Raw genomic sequence first — 22255 nt, forward strand, 5'->3', positions numbered from 1 at the left:
TCTGCCCACGTTCGAAACCACTTCGCTCCAACATTACGCACTAAGAACGAAAAAAACCACTGTTCTGACTACGACTGACACTCGCAACCTATTGAGGCCATTTCACAGGTGCCGTATGTGGTCAGATTCAACAGCACAGCCTGCAGGCTTGGCTGGCATCTGCATTTCTATTCAAGAACGGAATTTTCACGGAGTTACCGTATTTTTGTCGAACCCCTGTGTATGATGATTATAACCACAGTATGAAAACGTCACCTATACTACATACGGCCTAAGGGAAGAAACCGTGTGTTTATAGACATATATATTCTTTAAAGATTTTTTATATCCAAGCTCATCTTCAGGATGACAGTCTTACTTTTCGAAACTGCTCAATACAAATCAGTTCTGAACACGATCCTGGCTATAAAAAAACGAGAAACTTCAATGGTACGTATTCTTTTCGCATTTTCATTGTCCAAGGGCGTTTCCCTCGCAGATGGATTTTAACTGATTGTAATATTTCGCGATGTGCGACGTTGCTTATTGCTAGGTAGAGGAATATTTCCGTGAAAAATGTGTACAAAATATTTCCTCAACATCCAACAGTTTTCATTAAATGTCTTTGGCGCTAGTCGCAGTGGCAATAGCTATCAACAACATCGATATTCAAAGAATGTGAATTTAACACACCAAGATGGCTGTACGACGAAAACAGTTTTGAGTCTCTATCGAATTGGAACAAATTCTGTGGATGTTTTTGCACTGTGAGTACAAATTAGTTCACTGCTGCAATTAGAAGTATCAGTCATGCGGCGAATCTTTTGCTGCGCGTGTATTGTATTTGGTACGAATTCCTACGCTGTTAATGAAAACAGATGCGCTTTCCCTGACCAGATCTAAGTATGGAATCTGGGTGAAACTATAGTTTCCAGAACAAATTAACCGATCATAGGGTTTGATATGCAGTAAGCATACACACAGGCATCAGAGAGACGTCGCTTGTGCATTTGCATCAGTTGTCATGCTGTATTTCGGTGCAGCTGTTGTGTGATTTGTTTATCATTAATGTTGGACAGGACACAGCCCTGATTGCTCACTTTATAATCGGATATGTGTCGCATATCGGTATAATGAACGTACTGTGCTGTTACAATACGACACAATTGGTAGAAATTACGTGGATCTGATGTTCTTCGCTATTTGGTCATGCTTGTAGGATGTGTGTAGCTGTCAACAGCAAAGGCCTAGGTGTTTTACAAAAACCACTGCTTGTGACTGTTCGTGAAGTGGTCTGTTTCAAGTGTTACACGATTATTTGTGTGTTGTGCAACATTAGTTCTTGCTAATAGTGACTTGAGCCTCCAGTGATTAATATCCATACTAACAAAATTTGCTGTCACAGTTGCTGGGATGTTGTTGCAACAGGCGCCATATTTTTGTCAAAAGGTGTGTTTAGATTTCAATGTATCCTTCAGTATGTAATGTGGCATATTTGTCTCAACGGTTGCTTTTTGATTATACGAAAATTAAAACGTATGACAACATTTGAAGTACTGGACACACACACACACACACACACACACACACAGACAGAGAGAGAGAGAGAGAGAGAGAGAGAGAGAGAGAGAGAGAGAGAGATATTTGTGTGTGTGTGTGTGTGTGTGTGTGTGTGTGTGTTTGTTTAGTATGGATCAGAGTCGGACTACAAATCCAGCTGTTCAGAGTACAGAATTGCTGTGGGTGTCATTCGATAAGACAGTTCACAGGGTAGAGAAAAGCCGTGGCTGACCACTTCCTGTGGAACGTGTTTGTTAAACCTAACATCAGGTTGGTGATAACTTTGCTGCTTTTATTTGTTATGGAATTTGGAAATCTCTTAACATACTGTATATCTACATAACCTTCCGGAAAACATTATACATATTTGATGTGCTATAAAGACAAAAATTAGAACAACCAGTCATCATATTGGGTGACATAAACCCTCTAAATGTTTTTATTGCTACACACAATAATATTTAGCTGCATATTTTGTAATGCAGTTTTCATCTACAAATGCATGTGCGACTTAACCTGTATTTGTCTGAAGCAGTTGTATGTTGTTGTTGTTATCTGGAGGTTTTTAGTAATTCTGCACTCCCCTCTAATGGAGTGCATGAGTTTACGACATATGCTCTGCACCTTATAATGCACCATTGTTTCTGTGTAGCTCCGTTGATAGTTGGCAGTAATCCTGATGGAATTTATCTAGAAACTTCGTGAACCTATGGAGATATTAGCAGCTCAGGTTTTTAATGGTGATGTTTGTTACAGATTTTCAACTAGATGTTTGAAAAAGTTCTTGTCTTGCACAGGGGTGTGTGGGCAATATATTTCAATACTCTCTTAAATGTCTCTTGGTTTTCAACAATAGGACACTGGAGCATTAGTGCTGTTTTTGTTATAGCCTACCCTTAGCCATTCTTGCCTATTGAGACAGACGAAATTTCCAGGTGAAAACCAAAAACTTTCTGTGGTAAATCTTCTTGTGAAGAAAGAGGGTGATCAGAGATGGCATGACAACAGTGTCTGTTAAATGAAGTTTCAGATGTACAAATATCAGATTACAATTGTAAATTCAACTTTATTTTTTGTGTGTTGTAACATCTGAACATAAAATGTGCACGATATATATAAAATCTTCCAAATGATAGAGTTCTTACTTTTAATGATGATGAAAGTAGCTATGAGAATAAAAAAAAAAAAAATAATAATTTTGCTGGGTAATTACAATTCAGTGTTGGGGAGGGGGGGGGGAGATGGTGAGAGTAGTTTTTGGATGTGATAAATACCATCAATTGAACTTACATCTTTCTGTTGTTAGTGGGGTCGTCACAGGTAGTATTTGGATATATCAAGAATCTTTGTTCCAGAATGACAGTCCTTTCTCTCAAAAATATGGAAGTATTGTTAGTGTCATAGGTGCATTTACTAAGCCAAGATAATAAAACATTAGTCTTGTGCTGTCTCGAAAGAAAGATATGTTGAAGAAATTGATTAGTTTGATGGTTGCACAACAAAAGTAAAAACATAGTTTTTATTGCAACAAAAAAAATTAGAGTTAATTGTGCTATGCTCATAGTGATTCACATTTTATTTTGGTCACTTGAGCTGCCCATATGAACTGTTAAGTTGGGATAACGTTAACAGCATTTCTTGTGTTCCACTATGAGAAAGAAAAGCAAAATGTACTCTTCTCTGTTGACTGAATAATAATTTTAAAGTTTACAATATCTAATGTGATTAATCGGTGAAAGTTTACAAAATAAGGATGTAACAATGGCCTGTGCTGAAGTAATAAGTGTAAATGTTAGGCATTACATGCCCATTCTTCGTGAGTTTATGAGAATCATATTGTTTGTGATGCACTGAATTTTTAGCAAGAAAGAGTAGTGACCCAGAAACTATCAAACATTATAAAAACTACTGTGTTATAATAAGAAAAGTTATTAAAAAATCCAGGAGTATGTGTATCATGTCTGAAATCAGCAACTCTGATAATAAAATTAAAACAACTTTGAATATTATTAAAAGAGAAACAGGTCAACCAAGAGCAGAGGAAGACAGTATTACCATAAAATTGAATGAAAACTTTACGAACAAAAAGTCAGAAGTTGAAAATATTTTTAATAATCATTTTCTAAATGTTGTGGATATAGTAGGATCCAGGTGTTCATTAGAAGATGCTAGGCTGTTAATGGAAGAGGCCATACCTATGCAATTTGATATAATTGAAATCTCACCCACTTCTCCCTCTGAAATTAGGAAAATAATAAACTTGCTTAAAAGCAAAAACTCACATGGAATTGATGGCATTTCCAGCAAAATACTAAAAGCTTGTTCTCAACAGATAAGTAAGATTCTCAGCCACCTGTGTAATAGCTCTCTGGAACAGGGCATTTTCCCTGATAGACTGAAATATGCTATTGTTATACCTTTGCATAAAAAGGGGGAGAGATCTGATGTCAACAATTACCGTCCAGGTCGACAGAAGCGTCTGATCCCACGCGTCGGCTTTGACCTGTGACGTAAGGGTGTTGTCGTGTGTGACGTCATGACGGCGCGGAGTTTGGTTTGAGTGTGGCTGTCTCCAGTTCTGTTTTATCTTATTTTATTTACTTTTCTGATCTGTTCGTTCTATCTCGTGAGATTTTTTTTTTAATTTAACAACACTTATTACTTATTTTAATTATGTTTCCTCCAATTTCTGTTTTAGTTTATTATATTTATCTTTCTGATCTGTTCGTTCTATCCCGTGAGATTTTTTTTTTTAAAAAAAGACAAAAAGCACTAATCAGCTACTGAAGCATCTTTATCTTCTATGGGTTGCAGGGGTTACGACCCCTGGGGAGGTGGGTGGGTATTCATGCATGGCTGTCTTCACTTACACGTTGTAGCTACGCAAGGTGTCTAAATTTGTTTATATTTAGTTTGCCCCCCCCCCCCCCCCCCCGCCCCCACCCAAAACACCCCATTTCCCGCACTTGTCCCGTTAGTGTCATTAGGCTGCTTGTGGAAAGTGTGTGTTTTTGTTTCCGCCATATTTGTGACGTCATGGGTCAAAGCAGACGGGCGGGATCGGACTCTTCCGTATTTCCTTACCGTCCAATCTCCCTTCTAACAGCTTTATCCAAAATTTTTGAGAAAGTAATGTATTCAAGAGTAGCTTCACATATCTGTAAAAATGAAGTACTAACAAAATGTCAGTTTGGTTTCCAGAAAGGTTTTTCAACAAAAAATGCCATATATGCTTTCACCAATCAAATTTTGAATGATCTGAATAACCGAACACCACCCATTGGAATTTTTTATGATCTCTCAAAGGCTTTTGATTGTGTAAATCATGAAATTCTGCTAGACAAGCTCAAGTATTGTGGCATGAGTGGGATAGTGCACAAATGGTTTAATTCGTACCTAACTGGAAGAGTGCAGAATGTTGAAATATGTAGTTCTTATAACATGCAAAGATCAGCACATTCCTCAAACTGGGGAACTATCAAGAATGGGGTTCCACAAGGGTCAGTCTTGGGTCCTTTGTTGTTCTTAATATATATTAATGGCTTGCCATTCTATATTCATGAAGAGGCAAAGTTAGTTCTCTTTGCTGATGATACAAGTATAGTAATCACACCTGACAAACAAGAACTAACTGATGAAATTGTCAATACTGTCTTTCAGAAAATTACTAAGTGGTTCCTTGTAAATGGACTCTCACTGAATTTTGATAAGACACAGTACATACAGTTCCGTACAGTGAATGGTATGACGCCATTAATAAATATAGACCTTAATCAGAAGCATATAGCTAAGGTAGAATATTCCAAATTTTTAGGTGTGTCCATTGATGAGAGATTAAATTGGAAGAAACACATTGATGATCTGCTGAAATGTTTGAGTTCAGCTACTTATGCAATAAGGGTCATTGCAAATTTTGGTGATAAACATCTTAGTAAATTAGCTTACTACACTTATTTTCACTCATTGCTTTCATGTTGTTGTTGTGGTCTTCAGTCCTGAGACTGGTTTGATGCAGCTCTCCATGCTACTCTATCCTGTGCAAGCTTCTTCATCTCCCAGTACCTACTGCAACCTACATCCTTCTGAATCTGCTTAGTGTATTGATCTCTTGGTCTCCCTCTACGATTTTTACCCTCCACGCTGCCCTCCAATGCTAAATTTGTGATCACTTGATGCCTCAAAACATGCCCTACCAACCGATCCCTTCTTCTAGTCAAGTTGTGCCACAAACTTCTCTTCTCCCCAATCCTATTCAATACCTCCTCATTAGTTACGTGATCTACCCACCTTATCTTCAGCATTCTTCTGTAGCACCACATTTCGAAAGCTTCTATTCTCTTCTTGTCCAAACTAGTTATCGTCCATGTCTCACTTCCATACATGGCTACACTCCATACAAATACTTTCAGAAACGACTTCCTGACACCTAAATCTATACTCGATGTTAACAAATTTCTCTTCTTCAGAAACGCTTTCCTTGCCATTGCCAGTCTACATTTTATGTCCTCTCTACTTCGACCATCATCGGTTATTTTACTCCCTAAATAGCAAAACTCCTTTACTACTTTAAGTATCTCATTTCCTAATCTAATTCCCTCAGCATCACCCGACTTAATTTGACTACATTCCATTATCCTCGTTTTGCTTTTGTTGATGTTCATCTTATATCCTCCTTTCAAGACACTGTCCATTCCGTTCAACTGCTCTTCCAAGTCCTTTGCTGTCTCTGAAAGAATTACAATGTCATCGGCGAACCTCAAAGTTTTTACTTCTTCTCCATGAATTTTAATACCTACTCCGAATTTTTCTTTTGTTTCCTTTACTGCTTGCTCAATATACAGATTGAATAACATCGGGGAGAGGCTACAACCCTGTCTCACTCCTTTCCCAACCACTGCTTCCCTTTCATGTCCCTCGACTCTTATAACTGCCATCTGGTTTCTGTACAAATTGTAAATAGCCTTTCGCTCCCTGTATTTTACCCCTGCCACCTTCAGAATTTGAAAGAGAGTATTCCAGTCAACATTGTCAAAAGCTTTCTCTAAGTCTACAAATGCCAGAAACGTAGGTTTGCCTTTTCTTAATCTTTCTTCCAAGATAAGTCGTAGGGTCAGTATTGCCTCACGTGTTCCAACATTTCTACGGAATCCAAACTGATCTTCTCCGAGGTCGGCTTCTACCAGTTTTTCCATTCGTCTGTAAAGAATTCGCGTTAGTATTTTGCAGCTGTGACTTATTAAACTGACTGTTCGGTAATTTTCACATCTGTCAACACCTGCTTTCTTTGGGATTGGAATTATTATATTCTTCTTGAAGTCTGAGGGTATTTCGCCTCTCTCATACATCTTGGTCACCAGATGGTAGAGTTTTGTCATGACTGGCTCTCCCGAGGCCATCAGTAGTTCTAGTGGAATGTTGTCTACTCCCGGGGCCTTGTTTCGACTCAGGTCTTTCAGTGCTCTGTCAAACTCTTCACGCAGTATCTTATCTCCCATTTCGTCTTCATCTACATCCTCTTCCATTTCCATAATATTGTCCTCAAGTACATTGCCCTTGTATAAACCCTCTATATACTCCTTCCACCTTTCTGCCTTCCCTTCTTTGCTTAGAACTGGGTTTCCATCTGAGCTCTTGATATTCATACATGTGGTTCTCTTCTCTCCAAAGGTCTCTTTAATTTTCCTGTAGGCAGTATCTATCTTACCCCTAGTGAGACAAGCCTCTACATCCTTACATTTGTCCTCTAGCCATCCCTGCTTAGCCATTTTGCACTTCCTGTCGATTTCATTTTTGAGACGTTTGTATTCCTTTTTGCCTGCTTCATTTACTGCATTTTTATATTTTCTTCTTTCATCAATTAAATTCAATATTTCTTCTGTTACCCAAGGATTTCTATTAGCCCTCGTCTTTTTACCTACTTGATCATCTGCTGCCTTCACCACTTCATCCCTCAGAGCTACCCATTCTTCTTCTACTGTATTTATTTCACCCATTCCTGTCAATTGTTCCCTTATGCTCTCCCTGAAACTCTCTACAACCTCTGGTTCTTTCAGTTTATCCAGGTCCCATCTCCTTAAATTCCCACCTTTTTGCAGTTTCTTCAGTTTCAATCTGCAGTTCATAACCAATAGATTGTGGTCAGAATCCACATCTGCCCCTGGAAATGTCTTACAATTTAAAACCTGGTTCCTAAATCTCTGTCTTACCATTATATAATCTATCTGAAACCTGTCAGTATCTCCAGGCTTCTTCCATGTATACAGCCTCCTTTCATGATTCTTGAACCAAGTGTTAGCTATGATTAAGTTATGCTCTGTGCAAAATTCTACAAGGCGGCTTCCTCTTTCATTCCTTTCCCCCAATCCATATTCACCTACTATGTTTCCTTCTCTCCCTTTTCCTACTGACGGAATTCCAGTCACCCATGACTATTAAATTTTCGTCTCCCTTCACTACCTGAATAATTTCTTTTATCTCGTCATACATTTCATCTATTTCTTCATCATCTGCAGAGCTAGTTGGCATATAAACTTGTACTACTGTAGTAGGCATGGGCTTTGTGTCTATCTTGGCCACAATAATGCGTTCACTATGCTGTTTGTAGTAGCTAACCCGCACTCCTATTTTTTTACTCATTATTAAACCTACTCCTGCATTACCCCTATTTGATTTTGTATTTATAACCCTGTAATCACCTGACCAAAAGTCTTGTTCCTCCTGCCACCGAACTTCACTAATTCCCACTATATCTAACTTTAACCTATCCATTTCCCTTTTCAAATTTTCTAACCTACCTGCCCGATTAAGTGATCTGACATTCCACGCTCCGATCCGTAGAACGCCAGTTTTCTTTCTCCTGATAACGACGTCCTCTTGAGTAGTCCCCGCCCGGAGATCCGAATGGGGGACTATTTTACCTCCGGAATATTTTACCCAAGAGGACGCCATCATCATTTAATCATACAGTAGAGCTGCATGTCCTCGGGAAAAATTACGGCTGTAGTTTCCCCTTGCTTTCAGCCGTTCGCAGTACCAGCACAGCAAGGCCGTTTTGGTTAATGTTACAAGGCCAGATCAGTCAATCATCCAGACTGTTGCCCCTGCAACTACTGAAAAGGCTGCTGCCCCTCTTCAGGAACCACATGTTTGTCTGGCCTCTCAACAGATACCCCTCCGTTGTGGTTGCACCTACGGTACGGCCATCTGTATCGCTGAGGCACGCAAGCCTCCCCACCAACGGCAAGGTCCATGGTTCATGTTCATATGGCATCATATTTTGGGGTAATTCATCACTGAGGAATAAAGTATTCATTGCACAAAAGCGTGTAATCAGAATAATAGCTGGAGTCCACCCAAGATCATCCTGCAGACATTTATTTAAGGATCTAGGGATATTCACAGTAGCTTCTCAGTATATATACTCTCTTATGAAATTTGTTATTAACAACCAAACCCAATTCAAAAGTAATAGCAGTGTGCATAACTACAATACTAGGAGAAAGGATGATCTTCACTATTCAAGATCAAATCTAACTTTGGCACAGAAAGGGGTGAATTATACTGGCACTAAAGTCTTTGGTCACTTACGAAATAGTATCAAAAGTCTGACAGATAACCAAAAAGTATTTAAGAAGAAATTAAAAGAATTTCTGAATGACAACTCCTTCTACTCCATAGAGGAATTTTTAGATATAAATTAAGAAAGAAAAAAAATTAAATAAATAAACACACAAAAATTAAAAAGTTGTTATATTAACTTAAGTATGTTGTTAAATTAACTTAATTATGTCATGTATTGGAAAATTTGACTCGTTCCACATCATTACGAAATATCGTATTCATGATCCATGGAACTAGTATTAATCTAATCTAATCTAATCTATGTCACTAATTATGGGCTGTTTTAAAAGTAGCCGAATTTTTTTCATGAAAAGTTATCAAATGCATCTCGCTTTATGGAAAAGACTCTTACATTGTACTTACTTTTTCTGTTTGTTGTTTGAATGTAATTTTAGTATTGTTATTTAATTTTCAGAGTTTATAGATAAAGTTATTCCATTAGTAGTTGAAGAGAAACTGCAATGTCATCAATTAAATGTTATTCATTGACAAATACTTCATTTTTTTGTAGTTAGGTATGTGTAAGACTTCCTCTTCGACATTATAATTATCCTTTTGTTTTTGGAGAGGGTCTGCCTTCAACAAAACATAATTTTTCTTTTTATTTCCGAGACATGTTTCACCGAAGTTTAGCATCATCAGTGGCTTTTTTATTATCTTTCTTTAAAACAGGAAACATGGTTGTTACTACTTGAACACACACAAATTTGAGTTTTTAAGACAGTATTCACGTTTTTGAAAAACAGTTTTGTATATATACCTCATCATCACATGATAGGGATTTCCTGGGTTTTTATTTTATTTGATGCAGTTGTTTTGTTTCACAGTGTTTCATCTGCAGCCATATGGAACTTAATGTAGAAAAGTTATTTACTTCAAAATTTTATGATTGAGCATATTATGGCTATGCCTGCTGTTAACTGATGTTATGTGGAATTTTGTGTGTGTGTGTGTGTGTGTGTGTGTGTGTGTGTGTGTGTGTGTGTGTGGACACAACACGTTTCTGTTCTACATTAAGTTCTATGTGGTCGCAGATGATATCCTGTGAAATGAAACGTCTGCATTAAATAACATAAAAATCCAGGAAATCCACACCATGTGGTAACAAGGTATACATACAAAACTTTGTCTTGTTTTCAAATATGTAAACACTGTCTAAAAAAACTCAAATTTCTATGTGTACAAGTAGTAAAAGGGTCAATCCATATGAAGTGGTCCAGTGATGGTTGCTTGACCATTTTTTAAATATTTTAATTTTGTTCTATGTGATTGCCCCATATTGGAGAAGTTTAAAACAGTTTTTTAAATCATTTATCTTGCACAGTTACTGGATGGTGGCCATTTTTATTTGTAGGCAAGCAACGATTTTTCAGTCTGCAGACATAAGCGAAAATTTGAAAATCTCTGCTATGGGTTGAGTTAAAACATTGCGATTCACATGATTGTTTTTAGAAAAGTGTCCTCTACAACATTGTCTATTACACAAAATACCCTAAATTCAAAAATAACCAGTCAAAATGACCTCCCATGTTTGGTATCCAAAGTTTAAAAAATCCACTTTTTAGGCTCAGAAATAACAAACAAGGAGTGTGATTTATGAGACTCTATTTTTTCCTATAGTTAGATATCATACACTACTAGCCTCATATAGAGCAAGAGCACTTACAAATGTTTCCTCAATTTTTTATGAATTTTTGAAATTTGAAAATTTTCATTTTTTGTAAAGTTTGGGGTTAGTTATCTCAGGTGGGGCTATATATAAAAATATGATTTTTGCACAGTTTGTACACCTATATGGTAGCAACGCACTGTAAAAATTTCAACATTGATGTCTGACTGTGAACAAAGATATGAATTTTTGAAAATGAGGAAATAATTCACGTTACTCTACAACTGATCTTTTGGCTGTTGCTATTTAACTGGTTTATTGTTTCATTGTAATAAAATTTAATTGTGACATAATTTAGTGAACACTATCACCCAACATTCATTTTGTTTATTTTTAATAATTCAATATTAAACAATAGGAGCTTTTGCTTCTGTTCTATGGTAATAAAAATGCCCATTTACGTTTATTGTCAATAAAGTAGTACATTATTGCTAGGTGTGGCATTGTAGAAGTACATTACTGCTCGGTGTGGCATTGGTGTAGTCAGTCTGTTCTGAAACCTCTGTCAGAATGGGTGTATATACTTCGAGAGTGTAGAATGTGTTGTGCTTTGTTCTGTCTGTAATTTCTAATTAATTTTGAGAGATTAACTGGAATGCAATAACATGGATGAACAGTGCTCTGCTGGACAGATGGCAAGTGAAGTGTGTCACAAAACAGTTTGTGGTTCAGTTTCAAAAAACTTGAAAAATGTCAATGACTGATGAAGTTACACAAACTTTGTTTAAATTTCGAGTAAGTTCTTCTTTAACATCAGTGTGTGAGTGTCATGAGAAGAAACATATTCTGCAGTACAACCACATTTTTGGAAGGAATGCTGTGATCCACTTAAAGTTCATAAAAAGCTTATTACTAAAGGTTTGAGGGAAACAAAAGTGGAACATTTGTCCTTGTTATGTGAGAGTTAAATAGCTTCCAAAGTGAAACGTAATGTGACTCCTGGAAATCCCCCATGCCCAAATTGTTACTCAAAAATATTTGTTGTGAAACCACAACCAGAATCATGTAACCTTGTTAATGGCACTTATATTCCTAATGAGGAAGCTGTTAGCATATTGGATTTTGCTTGTTCTACGTTAGATGTATCTCGTGCTTCAAAAATAATAAATTTAAGTAGCAGAAAAAGAAAAGCGGCTACTGAAAATAAAGTACAACAAATTTCAGACAAAATTAGAAAAGACTTGGAATCATGCTTTAATAATACAGATTACTAAAGAAGAAGAAGAAGAAGAAGAAGAAAACCTACCACCAGCATCATCTGACACTGAATGTTTGAGCTTAATAGAGAAATTAAAAATTAAATGTTCAGTGACATCTAAAGAGAAAAAGTTAAAATTTTATGTTTGCTCCCTGACTCATGGTCAAGAGAAAAAATTGTTCATGAATTAAACGTTTCTCAATGTTTGGTTAAACTAACCCAAAAATTAGTGAAAGAGCAAAGCATTGCGTTCTTCAAAATTTGGCATGCTGTTTTTGTTCCTTCTGCAGCAGTGTTCTGAGTTTTTTGTGTACCATGGAGGATTAATATCATGTCTTTTTAATTTCTTTGGTGTACTTCTCTCAATTGCTATCAGTACTATTTCTTTGAATCCAAACCACTTGTGGTCTACAGTTACTTAATCAGAGTGGAAGAAGTGGAGACTTTCTTTTGGGGACGTATCAAGTGAATTTTTATCTTCTTTTTTAAATAAATGTGTTTTGCATTTATTTTTTGTATGTTTGGATGTTAACGGTATTCAGTCTTGCTACAACCACCGTGTTGTCTCTAATCCCTGAATTCGTCATTATTTTCTTAACCATTTAAATTTCAAGTGGGCTCCTGAACTAATTGCTGAAAATAATTTTCTGAGAAAGAATTCAGTACAACTTCGGATGATTTTTTTGCCTGCCACTGACTTTAAACGTATACACTCCTGGAAATTGAAATAAGAACACCGTGAATTCATTGTCCCAGGAAGGGGAAACTTTATTGACACATTCCTGGGGTCAGATACATCACATGATCACACTGACAGAACCACAGGCACATAGACACAGGCAACAGAGCATGCACAATGTCGGCACTAGTACAGTGTATATCCACCTTTCGCAGCAATGCAGGCTGCTATTCTCCCATGGAGACGATCATAGAGATGCTGGATGTAGTCCTGTGGAACGGCTTGCCATGCCATTTCCACCTGGCGCCTCAGTTGGACCAGCGTTCGTGCTGGACGTGCAGACCGCGTGAGACGACGCTTCATCCAGTCCCAAACATGCTCAATGGGGGACAGATCCAGAGATCTTGCTGGCCAGGGTAGTTGACTTACACGTTCTAGAGCACGTTGGGTGGCACGGGATACATGCGGACGTGCATTGTCCTGTTGGAACAGCAAGTTCCCTTGCCGGTCTAGGAATGGTAGAACGATGGGTTCGATGACGGTTTGGATGTACCGTGCACTATTCAGTGTCCCCTCGACGATCACCAGTGGTGTACGGCCAGTGTAGGAGATCGCTCCCCACACCATGATGCTGGGTGTTGGCCCTGTGTGCCTCGGTCGTATGCAGTCCTGATTGTGGCGCTCACCTGCACGGCGCCAAACACGCATACGACCATCATTGGCACCAAGGCAGAAGCGACTCTCATCGCTGAAGACGACACGTCTCCATTCGTCATTCCATTCACGCCTGTCGCGACACCACTGGAGGCAGGCTGCACGATGTTGGGGCGTGAGCGGAAGACGGCCTAACGGTGTGCGGGACCGTAGCCCAGCTTCATGGAGACGGTTGCGAATGGTCCTCGCCGATACCCCAGGAGCAACAGTGTCCCTAATTTGCTGGGAAGTGGCGGTGCGGTCCCCTACGGCACTGCGTAGGATCCTACGGTCTTGGCGTGCATCCGTGCGTCGCTGCGGTCCAGTCCCAGGTCGACGGGCACGTGCACCTTCCGCCGACCACTGGCGACAACATCGATGTACTGTGGAGACCTCACGCCCCACGTGTTGAGCAATTCGGCGGTACGTCCACCCGGCCTCCCGCATGCCCACTATACGCCCTCGCTCAAAGTCCGTCAACTGCACATACGGTTCACGTCCACGCTGTCGCGGCATGCTACCAGTGTTAAAGACTGCGATGGAGCTCCGTATGCCATGGCAAACTGCCTGACACTGACGGCGGCGGTGCACAAATGCTGCGCAGCTAGCGCCATTTGACGGCCAACACCGCGGTTCCTGGTGTGTCCGCTGTGCCATGCGTGTGATCATTGCTTGTACAGCCCTCTCGCAGTGTCCGGAGCAAGTATGGTGGGTCTGACACACCGGTGTCAATGTGTTCTTTTTTCCATTTCCAGGAGTGTATTTTTGCCACCATATCAAGGGTAGATTGAAGTTGCCACCAATTATAACTTTGAGTGGGGTACCGGTTTTAAATGAGACTTGAGTTTTCTTGGAACTGTTCAACAACTTTACCATCTGAGTCTGGTGGTGGTGGGGGGGTTCAGTAAAAGGAACGAACTATTAAAATATTCCAGTTTTCAAGTATAATCTCTACCATTATTGACTCACAGGAACTATCTACATCAATTTCACTACAAGATAAACTATTTCTAGCTGCACTGTTAGGTCATTTGCAAAAATTTCAGCTGAACTTATTTCCAGTTTTAGCCATCTTTCCATACATAATTATTTAAGCTTCAGTGCTTTCTGTTAGCACTTCTAGCTGGTTGTTTCCCAACACAGCTACAACAGTTTACAGTTACAATACTAATTGTTGCTAGTTCTACCTTCATGTGTTTGCCCTGCCCCCTTTCAGACTGAAGTTCTTTCTGTAGTTTAAAAACCGCCCATTCCTCCCTGACAGCTCCCACTGCTTGTATAGTTGTCTTGTGTGTAGTGGGCCCCCTGGCATATTAAGCAGAACTCAGAAACCCATTACCCTATGATGTAAGTATCTACTTCTATACTTCTCTAGCCACCTTCCGGTGCATAGTGGATGGTGCTTTGTGTACCAGTGTCACTGATTATATTTTGGTCTCTTCTAAAGATATTTGTAGGAGGAAGCAATATATTGTTTGACACTTCTAGAAATGTCCACTCTCAGAACTTTATTAGTAGACCAAACAGTGTTGCAGAATGTCCCTCTTGCAGCATCTGTCACTGGAGTTGGTTGATTGCCTCTGTGATGCTTTTCTGCTTACTAAGTGAACCTGTAACAAAACACACTGCTCTTTGGATCTTCTCTATTTTGTCTATCAGTACTGTCTGCCATTGATCCCAACTGATGAGGAATATTGAAGTATTGGTCAAACAACCATTTTGTAAGGTATCTCCTTTGTGCATGGACTAAACTTTGTGGGGATTCTTCTACTGAATCTCTCTGCCATCTACGTTACCCGCAATTAATTTTACGGGGTCATCCCACTTCAAATCTCTCTGTACTTGTGCTTCTAGATACAGGGTGGTTATAATTAAACTTTCGCTACTTGAGCCAGTGAGTACAGGAAACTATTTACTGTATGGTACCAAAATTTTTAGGAATGATGTGCAGACTGTGCACTGCAGGATTTGTGTTATTGTGTAGTATCTGTGTTGTGACTTACCATTAAATCCTGGTACTGGTACAGCAATGTAGGGTTGAAACATGAGCATCAGTGTGCATTACAGTTACAAGCAATCAACATGGATCTGACCAAGGCGAGCAGGGCTACTACTCATAAAGCTGTTTTATCAAAACGACAGCAATAGTGCTGCTGCTATTCGCAAGTTTAGATACATTAATGGAATATGACAGGTTCTCTTTCTGCACAGGTATTGAAAACCATGATTTGGAATTTCAGACTAACTGACCATTGGAGAATTGTTCGTGGGAGGTGCAGACGGTCAGTTGTGCAACAAATTGTTGAAGTTACTGTTGCCATGGCCGAGAACACGGGGTGCAATGTGCAGTCTTCAAGCATTGCACAAACTGTGTCATGACAGCTGAACATTTCGTGGTCTACCATTATTTCGGGCAGTAGTAGAGCAAACCCTAATATGGTTCCAGGCTGTTATGGATGCAGATGGTCATCACGTTGATAAATGTTTTTAACTTGATACATGAATATGGTACACAATTAACAGATGTTACCCTCTTATGTGGAAACTAAAATATGTTTCTTTCAAGAGTTTATTCATTATTTCTCTGCCGCATGTTCTTAAAGGTATTTCCACAAAGTTTCATTGTCGTCGATCACTCATTTGTCATGAGGCCCTCTTGAGTGAGTACTGAAAGTTTAACACTAACCACCCTATATTTTATGAACGTAAGTGTTTCCATTGATTGTTGTGCTACTGTGTAATAATACAGTAAAAGGTCCGTCTATCTATGTGTTTGCAATATGTTTCATTTCTTTATGTTGATGGTAAGTAGCCACTCCTTGTCCTGAACATTGATCCCCTACGGGTCGTCCTGCATTTCGCTACAGTTTTCTAGCATTGCAATAGTATCATCTGTGGAAAGCCTCATGGATTTTTAATGTTGTCTACTAGTTTATTTATTAATGTTGTGAAAAGTAATGGACCTACCGTATAACTCACCTGGGGCATGCCTGAAGTTACATCTGAAGACTTCACTCCATAATAACATTGTGTTTTCTGAATGCCGGAACTGGGAATGGGCACTTATTGTAAACTTCATTTCAGACACATTGCAGCATTCACTTTAATGACCCTATGTAGTTTGCCAAAAGCACTGCTGGCTATTTTTACTATTCTGTTTATGTATTTATTTATTTTTGCTGTTCACATAGTCATTGTTTTCAGCTGCTCAGAATCTGTAAACCGAACTCAATAAATTAATGTCAGTGTCAATTTGTACTACTTTTTTCCTATTTGTTGCTTACACATAATCTTAGTGTTGCTGAATTTAATTTTCAGGCCTGCTTTGAAACTTGGTATACAGAGTTACTGCATTAATATTTGAAGGCAAACAGCAATGTCATCAGATGAACAAATGAGATTCATAGAAGTTCCATTGATACGCCTTTTTTCTTCTTCTAAGATTACAGATCTGAAAATCTTGTGTAGGAGTTTTGAGAATAGGTTTAATGGCATGGAGCCTCCTTACTAGACTCCACTTTCAGTTTTAAAGTTTTGAAAATGCTGAAGAATTCTAATTAAAGCTGTGGCAGTGATGTAGGCTATATGTTAGTTTGTGTGCTGACATAGGTTAAATCAGTGTCTTGTTTCTCAGGGACTGCCAGTATAAATTTTGTTAAAGCTGAGCCAATAACTTTTTCAAAATTTGTAAATCTTAGGAGAAGTAATTTATACTCATTGTTCCATTCCATTCTGTAACTTTGTTCACAGACTGGAAGTCATTAGTTTAATAAAAGCTAGTTTGTTCCTTTGGTTAATTAAAATCTAATGTTTCTTTTTTTTTCTATATTCCTGGTAATGATTTTAGTAAAGACCTTCCACATTATGAAGAAATAATAATTCAAGTTTTTGCTTGTAGCTTGAACCACTTTTATCCACCATCTCCAGCTGCCTCTCCTTTCTACATAGGCCACATCAGGCATCACTCTTGCAGTGACATTATCTTCATTATTAACTGTATTTTCCATTAAAGTCCTGCACTATACAGATATTTAAAAAAATATTAAAATGCTTCTAGATTTTTCTGTCTGTTGTTAGTTACTGATCAGTCGTCTTAAGGGGAGTCAGAACGGGATTTTTTTTTTTTCGCATTTTCGGATTTTTATCTTATTATAAAATTTGCAATTTTCCGAATAAAATTATATGTATATATCACTTATAAACTCACATGGGAAGTATTGTATTTTTTTTTTTTTTAAATATAATCTACACCAGTTGAAGACGTTAAAATTTCTACGTGCATTACTTAAAGATTTAATAAAATTGGTAATTGTTTATATAGAAGGCTGTGGATTGCTGTGTTATGAAGGTTAAATTATGTAAAAGCAGTTCCGTATTGTTTCATAGTATAAACATGCCTTGTATGTTGGAAGTGCTAATGTTTTTCCGAGGAAAAGTGATGAATAGATTTTTAAATCCCTCAAAAAGTAAAGTATGACGCCAAAACGAAGTGTTTTTAAGAAACGTGGGTTTCATGGTATTAGATTTTCGAATAAAGGGAAACATTGTGTTCAGCATGTGGCGTGTGAAGTTAGACAATGAAATACACAAAAACTCTTCAGTATCTAGAGAAACACCCATTAGTGCTTCGAAGATTAAAATAAAACATTGTGATACAGTTTTCTCAAAATGAAGGTGATGTAAATGATAGGTTAGGTTATATTCTATAGATTTACACATCCTAACAAGGGTGTTAGGTGAATGTGTGTGTTGTAAAATATGTGGAGAGCCAGTTAGTTTACACGAAGACAGTGAGGTATCAAATGGACTAGCCAGGAAACTTACCATTAATTGTGCCAGTTGTAAATATACTCATTCATTTTGGAATTCCGATAAGTGTAAAGATAATTATTTTGAAGTAAATGTTAGGTGGTTTTATGGATTGAAAGCTATTGGCAAAGGACACACTGCAGCAGAAACAATGTGTGCCGTGATGAATATGCTACGTCCATCTTGTAAAATTGACAAGTATGCAGGATTTATTGGAGTTGCTGTGGAATCTGTTGCATGTGAGTCAGTGAAGGGTGCTGCAAACAGAGCTGTTGAAATAAGTGATGGTATGACTGACATACCAGTAGCTTTTGATGGCACTTGGCAGAAGTGTGGCTACAGTTCTAAGAATTCTGTTGCTGTGGTGACCAGTGTGGATACTGGAAAGGTAATAGATTTCCAGATTTTAACCAAACATTGTTAAAAGTGTAAATCAGGGAATTTAGAAGGGCATATCTGTGACAGAAATTATGAAGGGACAAGTGGTGGTATGGAGGCCTCTGCAGCTATTGACATTTTTAGTCGATCTGTGAACGAAAGGGGAGTGTCTTACACAGAGTTCTTAGGTGATGGAGACTCAAAAGCATATAACAATGTAGTAGCCCCTCAGCCATACAGTGAGAAGATTATCACAAAACTGGAATGTATTGGTCATGTCCAGAGTAGGATGGGCACCGGGTTGAGGAAGTTGAAACAAAGTTTGAGAGATAAGAAACTTTCTAATGGTAAAACCATAAGAAGCAGGCTGACAGACAAAATGATGGATGGACTTCAGCAGTATTATGGGATGGCCATTAGAAATAATACTGAGGATTTGTTGAAAATTAAGCAGGCAGTATGGGCTACCTTCTTCCACAGGCTGTCAACTGATGAAAAACCAGTACACCACCTTTGCCCTCCTGGACATAATTTACGGTACAATTACTGCAATGCCCAGTACTCAAACAGTCCATACAGCCATAAAGATTCCATCCCAGCAGCAGTCATGGATATCATAAAACCTATTTACAGAGACCTGGCAAATCCTGAATTACTTAAGAAGTGTTTGCATGGTCAGACTCAAACTCCCAATGAGTCATTCAATAATCTTATTTGGACTTGCTTAGCAAAAAATGTTTTTGTTGGAATGAAGACACTAAAGTTTGGGGTCAGTGATGCTGTTATTGCTTCTAATGATGGTAACATTGGTAGGGTGAAAGTGCTACAACATATGGGATTAATCCTGTAGCAAACTGCATCAGAGAACTTTAATAGATGGACAAGGTTTGCATTGATAAAGCAGAGTTTATAGCACAGTTGGCCACTAAGGAGTCCAGAAAGAAGAAAAAACTTGGAACACGATCAAGAGGATGATATACAGTATGGTGCTTCTGAGTGGCGAAAAATAAATAAAATGAGCATATATTTAGTGTGTTACAGACTTTCGACACTTTAGAAGCCATTCCTGAAAACTTAAGTTTTCTGTTGCATTTTTCCCTAAATCTCAGAAACCACTTCGAGTAGGGTATTCAAATTTTCAGGGAGTAATTACACATATCCTTAGTCTACTGAACTAAAAGAACAACATAATGTTATGTATAATTAAAATTATTTAGGATAACATACAGCAAAGTACACAAGATTTTAACCGTGTAATTAAAAAATTGTGTTTCTGGAAGTAGTGGCTGGAATGCAATTATTGTAGTTCAGCAGACTCAGAACATACAGTTTAATGTCCTGTAAAAGTTTCATGTCAATGGCTACAGTGATTCCTGAAATACAGGGAAGCTGAGTCACTAAATTTGACATTGTTGGGATAGTGCATTCCAACTCCCATTAACTGAGTACATGTGATGCCAATCCATCTTAAGTATCTGTTTTGTTTCTTCATACTTGAAATATTTTCAACCCACCTGGATAGCCATGTGTGTTAGCATGCTACTTGCGGGATTTGGGATGTGGATTGAATCCACTTTTTAGTGGATGGTGTGCTGGTCAGCCTGGATGTGGTGTCTTAAGATGGTTTTCCACATCAGGCTAGGTGAATGCTGGGCTGGTACCAAAGTCCCAGCTCTGTTACATGATTTGCAAACACTTGGAAACAGTTTGCACACTTTCACATGGGTAACACTACTCACAGATAATGGTATTCTTCCCCAGGGGTGTTAATGAGATGGCAACGGGGGAGAGCCTCTGGTCACCTCTTTAATTATGCCAAATCAAATAGTAACCAACCGACCCCACAGAGTTGTGGGACAGAGGCACAAGAAAAAAAAAAAAATGATGGTACTCAGCATTTTCAGTTGTTCCTGTTGTCAAAATTTCATTCAAGCTTTTCATTTCCTCATGATACATTTCAGAGTTTTGTTTAATTTGGCATATTCTGTCTTGATTGTGTTACACTTGAAGTATATGTGTGGATGAAAATTTGTACAGGCAGCTCTTGATCAGCATGTCCTCCTCATTATGAGCACTCATTTTAACTGTTATGCTATCTGAGTGTGCCTGTAGGCCTGATTCAAACTCTCCTAGTCATTGATGATGCCTCTTATGGTGACCAGACACTACAGCCAGATGTTCTATAGTGTGTGGTTCTTGAGTCTGGAAATGATAGGAGGAAACATGAAAATGAAAGTTTGAACTGGGCCTCGAGGCATGTTCAGAAAGATGAACAGTCAAGGTGAAAGCTTGTGCTGAATAAATTATCATGACATATTCATTGTATAGCAGTTTCAACCTTTCTGAATGAGTATTTGTGGTAATATTTCATGCTGACTGTTATATCCTGAAATATTTGAGGCATTGTTGTTTCATTAGTTGCTTTATGAAAGTGTTTGTTTCTTGGTTGTCACTATAGTGTGTGTTACATTCACTTACTAAGGAGAGGAAAATCCAAACTTGAAATTTTGTCAATGGAAGTTACGTGAAGGAGTCAACATGATGGTAATGCTTATTATGATGTGCCCCATATTAACAACATAAAATTGCAATTTTGTGTAGTGACAGTAAATTGATATCAGTGGTAAAATGGTTCCATAGTGGGTGTTCTTGTTGAAGAGTGCATGTTAAATGGTGAAATATACTGTGTAATATTTTGGAGGCAATTAGGGTACAAAAACATTGAAAAATGAAGTTAATTTCACTGTATGTTTATTTCGTGTTCTTTTCACACTAAAACTCCAATGAAAATGAAATTTCATAGCATGAACTTGTTTTGGTATAGCAAGTAAAGGGTTTTCCAGAAAGTGCATCCCACATTGTTAAAATATTTTTACCCAGAGAACATTGACATTTGTATGAGGTTATATGCAATGAAAATATCAATATTGTTGAGGCACCAAGCCACTTCATATATGCACTCAGCAGTAAGCCATTAATTTTATGGAAGCGAGGGCTCTCAGAATCCCACTAGGTGAATAGTTCCTATTTGAGGATCAGTGGCTTTGGATGCATTTAATTTAAGTATTAATGCCCACCTCAGTAGTTCAGTGCTGTTGTTCTTATTTTTATTTTTGTTGTTGTCTTCAGTCTGAAGACTGATTTGATGCAGCTCTCCGTGCTACTTAATCGTGTGCAAGCCTCTTCGTCTCAAAATAACTCCTGGAACCTACATCCTGTTGCGCCTGCTCACTGTGTTCATCTCCTGGTCTCCCTCTACAATTTCACCCCTCCCCCACTTCCCTCCAGTACTAAACTAGTGGTCCCTTGATGTCTCAGAAAGTGTCCTATCAACTAATCCCTTCTTTTAATCAAGTTATGCCACAAATTTCTTTTCTCTGCAATTCTATTCAGTATGTCCTTATTTGTTATATGATCTACCCATCTAATCTTCAGCATTCTTCTTGAGCACCCTATTTCTAAAACTTCGCCTCCTTCTTGGCTAAAATGTGAATCATCCACATTTCTCTTCAGTGAAAGGCTACACTCCAGACAGATACCTTCTCCAAACATTCAACCTATATTTAAATGTTAACAAATTTCTCTTTTTCAGAAACACACTTCTTGCCATGGTCAGTCTGCATTTTATACATCTCTACTTAAGCCATAATCAGTTATTTTACTGCCCAGA

The 22255-nt window shown here is 38.2% G+C and overlaps 1 protein-coding gene across 3 annotated transcripts in view; it reads left to right on the top strand.

The window, feature by feature from the left end:
* The first annotated feature begins 658 nt into the window (after positions 1–658).
* Positions 659–22255, top strand: part of LOC126248029 (sarcolemmal membrane-associated protein-like) — a 330102-nt gene continuing 308505 nt past the window's right edge. For all 3 annotated transcript variants that reach the window (XR_007545401.1, XM_049948630.1, XM_049948631.1), the window contains exon 1: positions 659–746. The gene's annotated coding sequence lies outside the window, so the exon portion shown is untranslated. The remainder of the gene's footprint in view (positions 747–22255) is intronic.

Source organism: Schistocerca nitens, chromosome 3, assembly GCF_023898315.1.
Source record: "Schistocerca nitens isolate TAMUIC-IGC-003100 chromosome 3, iqSchNite1.1, whole genome shotgun sequence".
In the NCBI taxonomy this organism is placed as follows: Eukaryota; Metazoa; Arthropoda; class Insecta; order Orthoptera; family Acrididae; genus Schistocerca; species Schistocerca nitens.